The following is a 14,502-nucleotide window of genomic DNA, read 5'->3' on the forward strand; positions in this document are numbered from 1 at the left end:
AGAATTACAGAATGATTGAGGTTGGAAGGGACCTCCAGAGGTCATCTGGTCCAGCACCTCTGCTCAAGAAGGTGCACCTGGAACCATTTCCCCAGGACCATGTCCAAATGACTTCTGAATATCACAGCCTCCCTGGGCAACCTGTTCCCAGGCTCAGTCACCCTTGGAAAAGGTGAAATATGTGGAAGTGTTTCCTGATGTTCAGATACAACCTCCAGTGTTTCGGTTAGTGTCCATTGCCTTTGGTCCTGTTGTAGGATATGAGGAAGGGTTTGACCTTGACGAGACAGGCCTGTGCCCTTGAGAAGCAGAATGAGCAAGTTTTGAGAAAGCAATAGCAAGAAACAGGATGTGGTTCTGGAGTTGCAGCACTGTGTGGACAAAGGACTTTAACCAATACAGTGATAGAAGAATACACATGATTTCAAGGCTTAACCCTATCAGCATAGCGCTGATAGCACGTGGACAGCAGAAAGAGCTATAAAGCATAGCAGTTTGTGTAAATAAAGGTCTTTGGTCTGTACCCTGCCAGAGTCCGTGTCTTCATCCTCCACAAATGGCGCTTGAACAGGGACTTAATCACGGGAATGAGCGACCGGTGGAGGAGCCCAGCTGAACAATAAAGAGCAGCAGAACTAGAGAGCTGCAGTCCAGATGATTCATCGCCAGATATAAGGTGAGCAGCTGGGAACGTGAAAGGATGGGATCGCAAATGTCCTCGGAGAAAAAAGAGATTGTGTGTATTTTTGTTAAGATTTTGAATAAGAGAGGAATTAACTATGAGGAGGGCACCCTCTGCCTCTTGCTAGTGTGGCTAAAAAGCAAAGGACTTCCAACTGATTCAACGACAGCTTTTCAAGTATCAGCCTGGGAAAAAACAGAGGAACTTCCGTGGGAGGCAGCAACAAAAGGGAGTCAACTGCTACCAAATTCCGAACAACGTGGCGGTTATTCAAAGACTCGCTGCAACAGTTAAAATCAGATCGGGTGGCTACAGCAACTGCAGCTGTTGCCACAGCGCCTGTGGCTCCTGCAACTCACTCAGCACTGCCTGGTTCTGCTCTCATTGCTAACAAGAACTCTGTGCCTGTGCATCTCTGTCTGCATCTGTATGCATCGTTCCTCATTGCCGCAAATTTTGAATACCCAGTTTGCACACCAGATGGGACAGTCTTTGACATACTGAGCAGTGTTCCTTGGATAAAGAAATATGGAACCAATCCAATCACAGGAGAAAAACTAGATGCCAAATCACTTAAAAAGCTGAATTTTGCTAAAAACGGTGAAAGTAAATACCTCTATCCAGTGCTGTTTACTGTATTCACCAATAACTCCCATATTGTGGCCATCAAGACAACTGGAAATGTGTTTGTCTATGAGGCAATTGAGCAGCTGAACATAAAACCAAAGACCTACAAGGATCTTTTAACTGATGAGACCTTCACTCGGCAAGACATTGTGACGCTGCAGGATCCAACAAACCTGGATAAGTTCAATGTCTCAAACTTCTTTCATGTTAAGAACAACATAAAAGTAATTGATCCAGATGAAGAAAAAGCAAAATTAGACCTATGTAACGTAACAGCTATATATCATTTAGGATGAAATGATGGGGATCCATTGCAAGAGGCGGGTATCCCCCAACTCTTGGAAGAGACACCAATTGGCACACCACAATTACAGGTGCGATTAGCTCCTGAAATCCTGAGGCAGTCAGCAGACCTTGCATATCAAGCTATGATAAAGGTGCCTGAAACCAACAAAGCAGCATTTATGACCATCAAACAGGGTCCCAATGAGAATTACATGCAGTTTATTGACCATCTTCAAGAGGCCATCAATAAGCAGGTTGAAAACCTAGAAGCTAAGGAAGCACTAGTGTTGAAATTAGCAGTAGAGAATGCTAATGTTGACTGTCAACGTGTTATCTGCGCGTTTTACAGTACATATTACGTGCTTCTGTGTATTGCCTTTCTGAAAATCAAGCAGCTTGTCAGGAATGTGAGTTAATTGTTTTATTGGTTGTTGTTACAGTTGTTTCTTTGTGGTGTTGTTTGTGTAAGTGTGTTGTAAACCTTCTCCCTCCACTTCTCGCGCTGCAAACAGCTCTGTGCTTCCCCCTCCTCCCCACCTCTTCTCATGGTTTTTACATATGAGATGGGGTCAGGAACATCAGTTTTCAGCTGTGTTCCTAAGAAATCGGTATTGGGAGGTGTTTTCCAACATAGGAAACCACTTGGAAATATGAGGAAAGAGGATCTTGGGAAATATTGTAATCAGTGGTGGCTGCTGTGTAAGTCAGATGATTGGGAAAAGCAGCCAGAGAATGGAACCTTGAAGTACAATACTTTGTTTCAATTAATGTTTTCAAAGCAAGAAGAGTAAGACAAAAATAAGTCTCTACAAGAGATCATTAAATAATTTCAGACAGTTTTACAGGCAGAACAGTTTGAAATTCAACAAGCTGAGAGAGAATTAACTGATAAAAAACGAGTCACAGAAAACTTGCAGAACAGTCTGTGAGATGCTTTTCATTATTAACCTGTTTCTTTGTAGGTATCTGTTTAAATATATAACAGTTTTATAAGTCTTTGCCTATTATATGGTACAGTAAATTCACAGACTGTTAAATCAGGAGAATCCATGGATCCAAAATGTATATTTTGTGATGATACAGAAGACCATGAGTAATTTAATTCTTTACTGCATGAATGTGATGATAAGATTTTGTGTGTGACAGCTGTTACTTTTCTTTCTAGCATGCTAGCTTTATTCCAGCATCCAGACTTGCACAACTCTGTGATAGGCTGTGTCTCATCTTGGTGTACTAAATTTGGCTCTTTTGTATGCACACCAGATAAAAAACCCTGTTTTGGGGATAACAGTTGTAGCACCCCAGATGAGATGCTAATAAAAGCCTTGCCCAGTCCTGCTTACTTAGAATAGCAGGGGGTTGGGTGTCGATTGGGCTCCAGCATGCACTGACCTGTTTTGTCAGGGAGACTGAGAGGCACCTCTACCTGACTGAGCAGTAAGCGGCTCAAAGATGCAATGCTAAAATCGAGATATTTTCTTGAATAAGTGTAACTGGGATCCATTTGCATATTTGAACTTGGTATTTGGTTTGCATATCTGAGCTCAGTATTTTAGTTTGCACATATATATTTGGTAACAAAATAATTTTTTGGGGGGACATAATTACAAAATGGGAACCAGTTTTGCTACTAAAATACCACCTTGCTCCCCCTTCGGATGCATCCTTACACATTAGAGTAACTTTGTGGGGGAATTCTCTCATAAAAGAAAATTTGAAATTATATTGTATTCACTTGTGGCTTGAATGTGCGATTCTGGGTTATAGTGCTGTATTGCAATTAATGTTGTTCTGCAGAACTTTGGAAAAAACGGGATGAAGTACAGTACTGTATGTTAATTTGCTCTTATTGTTATCTAACAATTTTGAGACCAGAAACGGATTTAAGTTGTTAAATTCTGATTCGCATTGAATTTATGTGCTAGTTGGATGTATGGGAAAGGAAACTATAAGTTATGATGCATGTGAACTTGGGAGAGGTTGTATTTAAAAGTTGCTAGAATATGAACTGATTTGGATCTAGAAAAACTGAAATAATGGATTGCTGGTTTATATGCTGTTTATTGACATCTGTAAGAAATTGCAAAAGGTAAATGGGGCTGAGGAATGTGACTATTGCTCAACTAATTAGAATTGCATAAAAAGTGTATTATGGCTGGAATGAAATGGAAAAATAAAAAAGCAAAATATCCCAGACTTGTGCTGTACAGCTTGAACATAAATTTCAGGCCTATGTCAAGTTGCAAGATAAACTTAGCTCATTGTAACCAAGGAATCTGCCAGAGCCTGGCACCTCCCACTTGGTACCAGCGATTACGCCATCTGCGTGGCCTTGCCTGTATCTAAACTGCAGTGAGAAGAGAAAAAAAGAAAAAATAATTGAAAAACCTGGCTGCCCGCTGCTGAAGCGGCGAAAGGGAGGCTTTATTCCACACATAGCCCCCCCACCCCCCCGTGATGTTGCTGCTAGAGAACTGTAATACTGAATGTACTGAATGAAAGAGTCTGAGGGTGAAATTTAAAGGCATCCCCAGCCGATCTGTAGTTCTAATGAAGCTCGGAAATTAAACCAATTTTTTTTTTCTTTTAGTGGACTTATTCTGTGTTAACTAGTTGTAAGAAACTTCTTAGTAAATTCACCCTGCTAGTTTTTGAGGTCATGGGAAAGAAAAAAAGAAAGGCCATTTTTTGAAACCAATGGAATGCCAAATTTGGAACAAAGTTTTAAGAGATGAATTCTTGTATTTGCCAGAAAACCCTATACCTCTCTGTCCTGGTTTTCTTAAAAAAACAAGTTTCTCTTTCAGTGAATTTTGCCTGTCAGCTAAAGCCTTCATATTAACTGCATTTTCCTGGAGAACCAGACACATGTTTTGGAATGCAAACTTACTGATAAGCATGGATGGACATCTCGCGAGAGGGGCGACGAGAAATAAGTGACCAAGAAACTGACCAACTGTGTATAACATTCCATTCACGTGAATACTTCATTTAAAAGTGGGAGATCATGAGGATCTCATCCCTTCCCTTTTTTCCCTTTTGCTTATGGCTGACATTAGGAGAGGACCTTGCTAGTCGTCCCTGCGAACTGAGGCCTAGTGAGAGACTGAATCCAGCTCTGGTTGGCTGCAGAGTCTAATCCAGGACTTTGGGTGCCGGCTCTGCAGTTGCTGAGACTTTCAAGATTGGTTTTGTATATTTTGTATTATTTTCTCTATTCTTATTAGTAGCATTAGTAAAACATCTTTAATTTTTTCCAACTCCCTTCTCTCTGTCCTTCTTTTTTCCTCCCAATCGCCTCTCCTGAGTGGAAGGGGAGAGAGGGAGGGGCAAAAAGGGGGAAGTGGGGGGGAGAGGGGGTTAACAATACATCTGTCAGGGTTTTATTGTCACCCCGCAATCTAAACCGTCAACACTCTCCTGGGTCAAGATTTGTTAAGTAAACTGTAAGCTCAAATAACGTTTTCTGAGAATTCTATTTAGTTGCATGTCCTATAAGAAGCTGCTCGGATGGTGCAGATCTGCTTGTTTCAAGTGAGAAATCTCCGAGGAAATTTCGAATGCTGTATTTCCACTAGTATTAACAGCCAATGTTTCGATAAAGCAAACACTACACTGATAGAACTGAAACAGGACTTTAATCTGTTAAGGAAAAACAATATCCAACAAACATGAAAGCCAAAATGGGGTTAGAGACTTTGATGAAAAAAACCACAATTTGCCAGCTCATTGTGAGTACTGCTGTGCAGCCTACACTTGAAGCATTTACAGAGGCTATAATATATCATTACATGGATGAAATCTTTGTGCTGAACAATCTGATTATCTGCAGAGGGTGGTGGCACACTTACTTCAAGCTCTGAAACTTTAAGGTTTACAAGTTGCACAGGAAAAAGTGCAGACTGTGTCTCCTTGGAAATATTTCGGCTGGATTTTAACAGAAACTAGGTTCAAACCCCGGCCTTTGACAATTAATAATGACATTAAGACACTGAATGATTTACAGAAATTGATGGGTACAATTAACTGGGTATGATCCATGCTTGGAATTTCTAAGCATGAACTCCATCATCTGTTTAATTTGCTAAAAGGAGATTGAGATTTAACATCTCCTTGCACTTTAATTCCACAAGCACAGAGAGAATTAGAGCTAGTAGCACACAAAATTACAAACGGGCTGATCGCATTTGATTACACTTGCAGATTTGTCTATTTATAGCTACAACACAGAAACAACCTTTGACTATTGTAGGACAATATGATGAAAAAGCAAACAGACCGATATACTTGGAATGGATTTTTTTTCCCCATTTTTTTCTGCAAAACTATTGTTCAGCTTCTAAAATTGACTGTTACTCTGACCAAAAAATGCAGAGAATGGCTTCAGGTCTTAATAGACCATGATCCTTCTGTCATATATGAACCATTTGTGAAATACGATTTTGATTTTTTTATTCGCAATCTATGTCCTTGTAAATTGAACTAGCTGATTTTCTTAACAGCATAGCTTGTGGCATGCCTAAATGTAAACTGCTGCAGAATCTGCATGTCTTTGACATCAGGCCACAGACCATACTTGGTTTTGGTCTGATCCCACATGCTCGTACAGTTTTTGTTGATGGTTCAGGGAAGTCTCATAAAGCTGTAGTGGTGTGGAGTGAAGACAATAATTAGCATCATTCTGTTAAAATTATTGATGGCTCAAGCCAATTAGCAGAAATTGGCGCAGCTTTACTGTGGGAAACTGCAGCGGGTCTGTGGAATCCTTGACAGAAAATATGGGAGTAGAGATCAGCCTTGAGGACTCCCCCCGCAGTGAGCCAGACCGAGCCAAATAACGTAATTCGTACAGATTTGGGGCCCCCCAACCTGCCCCCATCTCCCTCCCACGCTGCTGCAAAGCAAATTCCTGAGGGTGGGGGTAGAATTTCAGAGCGTAAACCGAACTTACCAAAAAGCTGGGATTTACCCCCATTTTCAATTACAGTTAAACCACGGGACCCTGTGTGTTTCTGGAAGAGACAGTAATTGACACACCACAACTACAGGCACGATAACTTTCTGAAATCCTGAGGCAGTCAACAGACCTCGCATATCAAGCTATGATAAAGGTACCTGAAACCAATAATGGAGCCAAATCATTTGCAACTATTAATCAGGGTCCCAGTGAGGATTACATGCAATTTATTGACCATCTTCAAGACGCCATCAATAAGCAGGTTGAAAACTTAGAAGCTAAGGAAGCATTGGTGTTGAAATTAGCAGTACATATTATGTGTTTCTGTGTATTGCCTCTCTGAAAATCAAGCAGCTTGTTAGGAATGTGAGTTAATTGTTTTACTAGTTGTTTTTAAGTGCGCCATAAAACCTTCTCCCCGCTTTTCCCCTGTGCCTTCCTCCCCTCCTCCCCCTCCCTCCCTCCCCCTTCTCAAGGTTTTTATTTGCAAGATGGGGTCAGGAATAATTGTTTTCAGTTGTGTTCCTGAAAAATCAGTATTGGGAGGTGTTTTAAAACTTAGGAAAGCACTCGGAATTATAAGGAAGGAAGATCTTGTTAAATACTGAAATCAGTGTTGCTGCTGTATAAGTTAAATGATTGGGAAAAGTGTCTGGATAATAGAATTTTGTTGCAATTAATGTTGTTTTTAAGGTGAGAAGAGCAGGACAACATAAATCTCTACAAGAGATCATTAGATCATTACAGACAGTTTTACAGCTGGAAGGATTTGAATGTCAACAAGCTGAGAGAGAGTTAATTAATAACACACAGGTCACAGTAAACTTGCTGAAGTCTGCAAGATGCTTTCCTCATTAACCTGTTTTCTTTGTGGGTATCGCTTTAAGCATGTTGCAATTTTGGTAGGTCTTTGTTATATGGTACGATAAGTTCACAGTCTGTTAAATCATGAGAATTCATTGACTCAAAATGTGCGTTTTGTGATAATACAGAAGATCATGAGTAATTTAGTTTTTTACTGCGTGAATGTGATGGTAAAATTTTGAGTGTAGTAGCTGTTACTTTTTTTTCTAGCATGCTACCTTTATTCCGGCATTTAGACTTGCGCAACTCTGTGACAGGCTGTGTCTCATCTCAGTGTGCTGGATTTCATTTTTCCGTATTCATATCATGTAAAGAATCCTGGATTTGGAATAAGAGCTGTAGCGCACCAGATGAGACACTAAAAAAACCCCAAAACAAAACAAAACAAAAAAAAGGCCTTGGCCAGTCCAGCTCACTGCGGTGGGGGGGGCGGGTGCCGCTTGGGCTCCAGGCCGCACTGACTTTTTTTTTTTGTCAGGGAGACCCGGGGTACCTCCACCTGGCTGAGCAGTAGGCGACCCAAAGGTGCAATGCAAAAATTGAGATATTGTCTTAAATTGGTGTAACTGTGATCCATCTGCATATTTGAACTTGGTATATGGTTTTCATATCTGAGCTCAGTATTTTAGTTTGCATATTCATATTTGGTACCAAAAGAATCTTGTTTGGGGAGATAATTACAAAATGGGAACCGGTTCCACTGCTAAAATTCCACCTTGCTCCCCCTTAGGATGCATCCTTACACATTAGAATAATTGCGTATATAGTTAGAAAAGCATTTAAATTGTTAAAATGCTTTTATAGATGTGAATTTGGAAGAGTTTGTATTTAAAAATTGCTAGAATATTAACTGATTTGGATCTATGAAAATAGACTAATGGTTTTATGTTTATTATACTGGTTTATACTGTTTTTTGACATCTCTAAATTGTAAAAGGTAAATGGAGCTAAGGAATGTAATTATTTCTGAGCTACTTGAAATTGCATATAAAGTGTATTATGGTTGAAATGAAATGCACAACAAAAGAGCAAAATATCCCAGGCCTGTGTGCAGCTCATTGTAACTGAGGAGTTTGCCAGAGCCTCCCACTTCGTACCAGTGATTATACCAGCTGCATGGCCTTGGCTATATCTGAACTGCGGCGAGAAGAGAAAAAAAAAAAAAAACAAAACAAAAAAACAAACAAAAAAACCCAAAACCTGTTTTCCTGCTGCTAAGCAGAGAAAGGGGGGCTTTACTCCCCCCGCTCTGTCTTTTTTTTTCCCTGAAGTATTGTCATCCATTTTTGTTGTGGCACTGTGTTGTTTTTCGGCTTTGAATCAGGGGTTGTTGGTGTTGTTTATTTTTGCTTCTGTCTTGTTTCCTAGGTTTTGGCACATCTGGGGAAAAGAGCTCATAATTTTACCTCCTTGCTAAAGTCAGTCTTTTCACACTGGTCAGCTTTGGGGGGTCACAGTGTTCAGTGCTTCTCTGGGTCAGACTGGTACTGATTTGAGCGTGGAGTGGAGCCAGATTGGTTTGATGTGGAGTTCAACCTGATGTGTTTTCATGCTGGGCTGTACGTCTTGCCATCTCAGATGGGGGCGAGAGGGAAGTTTTATTCCCCTCCGCGCCCCTGCCCCAAGCAATGTTACTGCTAGAGAGCTGTAATAGTGCATGAAGGAGTCTGAGGGCGAAATTTAAAGGCATCACCAGTGGATCCATAGTTCTAATGAAACTGGAAAATTAAACCAAAAATTTGTTAATAGACTTATTCTGTGGTAAATAGTTGTAAGTGACTTCTTAGTAAATTCACCATGCTAGCTTTTGAGGTCATGAGAGAGAATGAAAGAAAGGTCATTTTTTGAGACCAATGGAATGCCAAATTTGGAACAAAATTTTAACACATGAATTCTTATAGTTGCCAGAAAGGCCTATACCACTCTTAGTTTAAGATTTGTTAAGTAAATTGTAAGCTCAAATAACGTTTTCTGAGAATTCTGTTTAGTTGCATGGCCTACAAGAAGCTGCTTGGATGGCACAGATCTGCTTGCTGCAAGCAAGAAATCTCCAAAGAAATTTCAAATGCTGTATTTCCATTAGTACTGACAGCCAATGTTTCGGTAAAGCCAACACTACATTGATAGAACTGAAACAGGAGTTCAGCCCGGTAAGGGAAAACAATATCCAATAAATATGACAACCAAAATGGACTTAGAGACTTTGAGGAATAAATTTATGACAACGTTACAGGCTGACTGCATTCGATTGGACTTGCAGATTTGTCTATTTATAGCTACAACATAGAAACAACCTGTGGCTATTGTGGGACAGTATGATGAGATCGCTAGGAGACTGATATACTGCTTGTTACTCTGATCAAGAAAAGCAGGGAATGAATTTAAGTTTCAATAGGCCATGATCCTTTTGTCATATATGTACCATTTGTGAAATTTAATTCTGATTTTTTTATTTTATTTTTAATCTATGTCTCTATAAATTGCACTAGCTGGTTTTCTTAACAGCACAGCTTTTGGCATGCCTAAATGTAAATTGCTGCAGAACCTGCAAGTCTTTAACATCAGGCCATAGGCCATACTTGTATTTGGTCTGATCCTACATACTTGCAAAGTTTTTGTTGATGGTTCTGGGAAGTCTCATAAAGCTGTAGTGGTTTGGTGTGAAGATAACAATTGGCATTATTCTGTAAAAATTATTGAAGGTTCAACTCAATTAGCAGAACTTGGCAGAGCTTTAAATTACTTAGAGCTTTTTAAGGAGGAACCTCTAAATTTGATTTGTGATTCTGAGTACGTAGTCAAGGTCCAATGCATGTATCTGCTTCTGAACTGTGTTTTTGTTTTGGTTTTGTTCTTTTTTAAAACAAAAAGGGGGGAGAAGTAGGGAAAACACCACAAAACCAATTGTCAAAAGCATTGTATGTGATGAAATACTTTGCAAGTGTGACCGAAAACCATGCTAAATCAGAAAGAACCTACATTAGTTATGGTCAAATCACTAGTCAATGGAAAAGGCCACATCAATTGATAACCTGGGGGAGAGGTTCTGCTTGTGTCTTTACAGATCAAGGGCCGCAATGGTTGCTGGCACGAAACGTGAAACCTGTGTTATCTTCCTGACAATGATTGCTGCAGCTGCTGTGTTTTGGATGCCCGCACAGACAAAGACTAACATGTGGAGTACTTTAGCCAACATGACTGACCAGGACTCCATATGCCTAGCTATGGCATCTCCGGAAAACCCGTTCCACACATGCTTGGTTGGCATCCCCCTTGATGACTACAGCAGCATCACACAATTGTTTCAAAATAGTGGTTGATGCAGAGGCATTGCAACAAACTGTAATAATACTAACATGGCACTTTGGATTAACTGTCTCCCGGAAATAGACATTGAACCACAAGAACTGGAATTGCCGGGATCTGTGCCCATGCATGCTTGTATCCAGCTGGTTTGTGAAAAGTGCCAGGACAATATGCTAAAGCATGAATGGATAAAACTGCAAAATGTTAATGCTACCATTGGTGACTATAGAAATAAAACTCGATGGTGTAATGCCTCACAGAAGAATCCAAGGGTTGTCATTGATAATGTGGGAACAGCGACCCCAAAACCTCCTGTATGGTGTATTCTTGATCTGTGGAGATAGAGCCTGACCAGGAATTCCTTCTAATGCTGTTGAAGGACTGTATATTTTGGGACTATTAACTCTCTTAACACCCAATGTATCTATGATAATAGATCACAGAAGAGCAAGACGAGAAAAACACTTTTTGCGTGTATATGAGTCAAAATGTGATGATAATGTAGATTTTTGGGGATCAAGGTTAAGGGTTTTAGGATCTCTTGTATCTGGTGTTGGCACAGCTAAAATCTTTAAATATTTTAGAAAATTAGGATGCTGGCTAGTTAAGCAAACTAACAGAACTTAAAAGGCTTTATGTGGACTTTTTTTAGATGTAGATTCTGTAAGACATGCCACATGGCAGAGTAGGGCCGCGATAGATTGTTTGTTATTAGCTCAAGGACATGGGTGTGAAGATTTTGATGGGATTTGTTAAATAAATTGCTTAGTGGTTGAGTGTTTTTAGGATGGTTGTTATCAGTAGTGAAAACAGGACTGATCATTTTGATGATTGTTGTGGTTGTGTTACTAATGTTGCCATGCATGATTTCTCTGCTGCAAAGGGCCCTGCAGCGGACGATGAGGGCAGCATTTTTAGCACAAATGAAAAAAGGGGGAATTGTGGGAAACTGCAGCGGGTCTGTGGAATCCTTGACAGAAAATATGAGAGTAGAGATCAGCCTTGAGATATTAAGATTTACCCTTGAGAAGGATGGGAGTAAAGGAGTATCCGGAGAGAGGAGAGATGTACCCGTGAGAGAGAAGGGGATAGAAGAATAACATGGATGATAGCAAGTTTAACCAATGAGATGTTAGTGCTGTAACTTGTAACCAATAGTGAAAAGACACATGAACTGGTAGAACTGTATAAAAATGCACTTGTAGCAATAAATGGCACCTATTACTTTCATCCTGAAAGAATTTGGTCCATGTCGTTTGCCTGTCTCAACCGCGACACTTTACATTACTTAGAGTTTTTTAAGGAGGAACCTCTAAATTTGATTTGTGATTCTGAGTACGTAGTCAAAGTCCTACAGTGTGTCCCCTCCACCTTTCTTAAAGAAATCTCCCAACAGCAGCTCTTTGAAATGTTTGTATCATTGTAAACTGCATTACAGCTTTGCAGACACCCATTGTTTGTTACTCATATACTTTCTCATACCACTTTACCAGGTTCTATAACAGAAGGAAATGCAGTTGCGCACTCTTACGCTGTAGCTACAGTCCGCTTCCAGTCTGCCAGGGCTTCACATGCTTTTTTCCATCAGAATGCTGCTGCCTTAAAAAAAGATGTTTTATCTGACACTCAAACAAGCAAAAGACATAGTTCGCTCTTGCCTGGAATATCAAGGCCTTATTACAAATTTATGCTCCCTTGGAGTTAACCCTCATGGGCTCAGAGCTAATGCCATTTAGCAGACTGATGTTACATGTGTCTCATATTTTGGTCATTTGAAATATGTACACATTTCTATAGATACTTTTTCAGGTATGCTTTGTGCATTTGCTTATACTAGTGAAAAAAGCAAGGATGTTCAGTGCCACTGGACCCTCTGTTTTGCTATGCTGGGTATGCCACAACAGATTAAAACTGACAATGGTCCTGGCTACACTGCCAGATCCATGCAATATTTTTTATAGCAATGGGGTGGTTCGCATGTCACAGGTATTCCACATTCTCCTACTGGACAGGCTATTATTGAATGGGAGCATTCCACACTGAAACAAATGTTAGAAAAACAAAAAAGGGGGAATATGATGCCTCAGAAACAATACAACATGCAACATTACAAAATCGAACTGCCATAGATTTTTTGTTGTTGGCCCATGGCCATGGTTGTGAAGATTTTGACAGAATGTGTTGTACGAATCTGTCTGATCATTCTGTATCAATCCATAAAAGCATACAACAGCTACACGAGAGAATAAAAAATTACAGGTTGATGATGGATGGGACTGGTTAAATGGTTTGCTTCAGGGCTGGTGTTTAAATGGATGGCTGTTGTCACTGGTGAAAGGAGGGCTATTGATTGTGGGAATGTTTTTATGTATCGGGTTCATTATGCTGTGTTTGTTGTCATGTTTGCAAGGTATGATGCAGAAGATGATACAACAGGTAATGCTTGTAGAAAAACAAAAAGGGGGAATTGTAGGATATGAGCAAGGATTTGACCTTGACAAGACAGGCCTATGCCCTTGAGAAGCAGAATGAGCAAGTTTTGAGAAAGCAATAGCAAGAAACAGGATGTGGTTCTGGAGTTGCAGCACTGTGTGGATAAAGGACTTTAACCAATACAGTGATAGGAGAATATGCATGATTACAAGGCCTTACCCTATCAGCATAGCACTGATAGAGCATGAACAGCAGAAAGAGCTATAAAGCATAGGAGTTTGTGTAAATAAAGGTCTTTGGTCTGTACCCTGCCAGAGTCTGTGTCTTCATCCTCCACATCCTGTCACTGGGCATCACTGAAAAGAACCCAGCTCCATCCTCTTTGCACCCTCCCTTCAGGTTTTTGTACACATTATTAAGAACCCACGTGAGCCTTCTTTTCTCCCGGCTACCATTAACTTTCCTTGCCGCAAGGGCACACTGCTGGCTCATATTCAACTTGGTGTGCACCAGGACCCCCAGGGCCTTTTCTGTAAAGCTGCTTTCCAGCTGGGTAGCCCCCAGCATATATTGGTGCCTGGGGTTGTTCCTCTTTAGGTGCAGGATTTGCACTCCTCCTTGTTGAAATGCATGAGACTCGTCTCAGCCCATTTCTCCAGCCTGGCAAGATCCCTTTGAATGGCACCCTCTGGAGTATAACCCACTTCTTCCAGTTTTGTGGCATCTGCAAACTTGCTAAGGGTACACTCTGCTCCATCATCCAGATCATTAATGAAGATATTAAACAGGAATGGACCCAGTGTTGTCCCCTGATGTACACCACAAGCTACTGGCCTCCAACTAGACTTTGTGCCACTGACCATCATCCTCTGAGGGCAACCATCCAGACAGTTTTCAGTCTACCTTACTGTTTGCTCATCCAGTCCATGCATCAACAACTTGTCTGACGATCTTATGAGAGACAATGTCAAAGGCCTTATTGAAGCCCAAGTAGACAATATCCACTGCTGTCCTCTCATCTACCAGGCTAGTCATTTCATCATAGAAGTTTATCAAGTTGGTCAAACGTGACTTGGTGAAGCCATGCTGGCTGCTCCTGATGATTTCCTTGTCCTTAATGTGCCTGGAAATGGTTTCCAGGCTTCGCCATTCCATCATCTTAACAGGGATCAAAGTGAGGGTTACCAGCCTGTAGTTCCCTGGGTCCTCCTTCTTGCCCTTCTTGAAGTTAGGAGTGACATTTGCTTTCCTCCAGTCCTCAGATTTGATAATATATGATAATAAATTTTTATTTTACTTATTTTAATCAGATCCTTAAATATAATAACCACTTCTATTCATGACTCAT

General features: G+C 40.5%; 1 protein-coding gene across 1 annotated transcript in view; it reads right to left on the bottom strand.

Annotated features, from left to right (window-relative positions):
* LOC308051454 (protein mono-ADP-ribosyltransferase PARP8-like) overlaps positions 1-14,502 on the bottom strand; it is a gene marked incomplete at its 3' end in the record, with an annotated part of 111,648 nt that overhangs the window by 38,471 nt on the left and 58,675 nt on the right. The gene's annotated exons all lie outside the window — the stretch shown is intronic.

The sequence above is a fragment of the Nesoenas mayeri genome (genome assembly GCF_963082525.1).
Source record: "Nesoenas mayeri genome assembly, chromosome: W".
NCBI lineage: Eukaryota > Metazoa > Chordata > Aves > Columbiformes > Columbidae > Nesoenas > Nesoenas mayeri.